The sequence below is a fragment of the Rousettus aegyptiacus genome, unplaced genomic scaffold, assembly GCF_014176215.1.
Source record: "Rousettus aegyptiacus isolate mRouAeg1 unplaced genomic scaffold, mRouAeg1.p scaffold_m13_p_5, whole genome shotgun sequence".
Classification (NCBI taxonomy): Eukaryota; Metazoa; Chordata; class Mammalia; order Chiroptera; family Pteropodidae; genus Rousettus; species Rousettus aegyptiacus.
The window spans coordinates 15,244,400-15,248,147 of NW_023416308.1; positions in this window are offsets into that span (position 1 = coordinate 15,244,400).

Genomic DNA, 3,748 nt, shown 5'->3' on the forward strand with positions numbered 1-3,748 from the left:
ACGCTCTCCAGGCCACCAGAATATTTATTAAGCAAAGGATATTATTAATTTTTCCTTTTTAGAGTTTATTGTGATGCAAAAGGAAGATGAGCAGTTAGTAATTTTATACAATGAGATGACTGTAGAACAGATTAAGTTTTTGTTTTTCCTTTGTGTCAGTAAAGAGAGAGTTGATAATGTAGAAAGCTGGTGAGCTGACTTCATGTGTGTGTGAACTAAGAGCATTTGGGTCTAAATTCATTTTTTATATCTCACCTGATAGATTGCTCTATGCTATAATTGCTCTCTGCTATTTTCAGAGGTTTCTGCTTAGAAGGAATGCATCTCCCAACTCCGCCTCACCTAGTAAGTTTTTTCTTGTAAAACAGTGAACTTCTCTCATTTTTGTATCACTTGTCTCAAGGATTCGAAAAATAGAAATATTTTCTAATACTTGAGGGGAGAGGAAGGAAGCTGGAAATGCCCATTGTAAGCATTTTTATAAATTTACTGGTAATTATTAAGTTATGCCTTAAATAAAGCCATCCCCCACTAAACATTAGCATATCAAGCCACTGACTTTTTAAATCGCTTTGTTAAAATAGAATTCACATACCACAAAATGCATCTATTTAAAGTGTACAATTTGTTGTATTTTAGTTCCCAGACTACAATTGCTAAGACCATATTCCTTGTCCATGTAGTCACAGAACTGTTTCTTAGCTTTTGTTCCTCTGTCCCTCGAATACTGTTTTGATATTGATTTCCTTAAATACCAGCAGCTCTACAAGTCTTTGCAAATTGATTCTGTTCTAGGGCCCTCCAAATCTTAACCAGGCTTGCACTAAGCCTAGGGTTCAGATGAAAGACTTCTGAAGTCTTTTCTGAGCATGTATTTTTCCCTGGTCACACACATGACTTTCTAAATTACCCAATATGTATGGTTTATTTTGGGTGTCCTAATTTCCCAAAGACGCTTTTCCCAGATTTTGCCTGAGGCAGTCTATTATATGTTTTGACTGTAATCTTTAGCCTTAGGCATCTGAGTTTTGTCCATTTGACTTGTGGTGTTTTTGAGCTTTGCCAGTCTGAGTTTGGAGTTAGGTGAAACAGAGGACACCTTGTGTTAGTCCTTCATGTGTCTCCAAAACGTGTTAGAAAAAGCGTGCACAATAACCTCTGACTATGATCTGCTCTGCTCCTTCTGGAATCAGGGAAACTGTTCCACCCTGGGAACAGAGGCCACTCTATGATTCCTGCTGCTTTAAGATGGCCACCACACAAAAGAGAATGTGACAGTCACTATCAGTAAGAGGTACCATTTTGTGGTGACGTTTTCTCGATTTAGCACTTTATTTAGTTGCTATAAGCTTTCGTCTAAGTTCTAGAGTTCTCACAAAATTGGTTCTGACAGTTTCTGCTGATTTTTTAATGTTTCTGTCAGGGGTTGAAAGCTCGGGGTGGCCCATTCCACCATTTTACTGATGTCACTATTTTTATCATGTTCTCTTGATTTTCTTTTTTTGAAGATGCTATCTATTTTTTGTCCATCTTTTTCCTAATGGTTTCTTCCTGTCTTTTTCTTGTTGGTTCACAGGAATCCCTTGAATATTCTGATTATCAATTGCTTGCCATTTTTTATATCACTCCTTTCTTCCTCTTTGCTTACTCCTTTTCTGGAGCTCCAATAAAATAGATGTTGGACTTCCTGGGTCATGTCTTTTGAGTTTTATTTCACACTTTCCACTTTACCTCTTATTAGTATATTTTAAGATAATTCCTGGGTTCCATATTTCCATCCACTAAGTTTAATGCTATACATTCTGCTATTTATCCCATCATTCAAGTATTTTATTTCAACAAGTTAAATTTCCCTTTTGATATCTTCAGGTAGACAGTACAGTTGAAGTATTTAAGAATTAGAATTCTGGAGTCAGGACCCTGACCCTGGAGTGGTCAGAACTGAGATGTGAGAATGAGAGACAAGGAGTGTGAGCCTATAAAAAAAAAAGCACGTGTTAATTAACATCAAGGACATCATGCTGAAATCTTGTTCTCTAAAATTAGAGACTGAGAAACTTGGCTATTTGAAATCATATTGGTGAAAATAAAATATCTTACTAATTTCTGGAGGCTCTGAGTCATGTGGTTGGTCCTCTGACAGAGAAGCAACCTCAATTTCCAAGGTGCAGAGCTTCAGATAAGGAGTTTTTAGATAAAACATTTCATATTTATCTTAACTTTGAATTTCCATGATAACAGGAAACCTAGGTCTGCTTTCTACACTAGGCTGGATATTAATCCCTTTATATACTCTTTGCTTTACTTTAAGCCTAACAAATTACAGCCTCTTATGAATTTTTCCTGAACTCTACCCTTCCTCAAAATCCTATAATGACCCAAACTCTTTCTCTGTTTGATGAGAAGCTGCATTTCTGCTTAACTTTTTCCCTTGCTGCAGCAAGTTAAATAAACCTAGCTTTGCAGGACCACAGGTGTGTTCCTGGTGGCTCCAGTTAGTGGGCTTCAAGAAGGGTCAGAAATGGGTAAAAAGTGAAGGTAGGGACTAATGACGTTGGGTTCACTAAGTAGAAAAAATGGAGATGGTAAGATGGCTGGACAAGGCAAATGAGTACCAAGGAGAGAAGAACGGAGAAAAAGAAAGAAGAGGAAGAGAAGGTGAAGGAGTCAGAAGATAGGTTGAGAAGCAGATAGGTGGTCTTTTAAGGAAACAGTGGTGTGGTTCCTGATTAAGACAGTATCTGATGGTGTCCTGTAGACCTTTGAGATGGCTATGAGAAGTAGAAGAAATCTGTTGTAAGAATGTACATGCCGAGTATGGTATGATAAACTTGGTGCAACCACAAGAGACTCAGACTTAAAAGGAAGAAGTTTATTATATTCGTAAGTTCTAGAGAGGGGGCTAACACGTGACATGCAAGGCCAAAGGGGGGAGCACCAGTGTTGGCGGGAAAGCAAAAAGGAACACGGGGAAGGCCGAGGCCACAGACTCTGTTGGGATTTCTTTATGAAAGGTCAAGTAGGGCAAGGTAAATAGCTTAGGATTGGCCAGTTGAAATAATTTGGGTGGGTTTGGGGTTATTGAGGTTGTCTCTAGTTGCCTCATACTTGGCCCTGGGATGATTTGGGGCAGAGGAAATATTGGCTGGGTGTGTGAAAGTTAGGTAAGAAGGTGGTTGGGGCTATAGACTCAGGATTGGCTGATTTGTATGTGAGAGATATGTTCCTGGACAAGCCCTTTGTTATCCACAAGAAAGGGCTAGCCATTGGAGGGGCGGTTTCTCCCCAGTCCATAAGGCCCCCAAGTGCCAGAGCATCAAGAATACAGAAAATAAGAAAAAAGGATGTTTAATATAGTTGGTGCTGTGATCAAGGACTATCAAATAGAGAAATACAGAATCTAATAAAACACAAAACTGGATCTGACTCCATTACAGATATATTAGTTTTCTAGGGCTGCCATAAAAATCACTACAGACAGGGTGTTTTAAACAGAATAAATTAATTTTTTCACAGTTCTGAAGGCTAGAAGTCCAAGGTCAAGGTGTCAGAAAACCCCCGTGTCTGTGTCCTAACCCCTTTTTATAGGGCTACCTGTCATATCAGATTAAGACCTACCCTAGTCATCTCATTTTAACTTAATTACCTCTTTAATGCCCCTATGTCCAAATATAGTCACATTCTGAGGTACTTGGGAGTTAGACTTGGACAAATGAATGTGGGGGTTGGAGGAAGGACACAAGTAAGC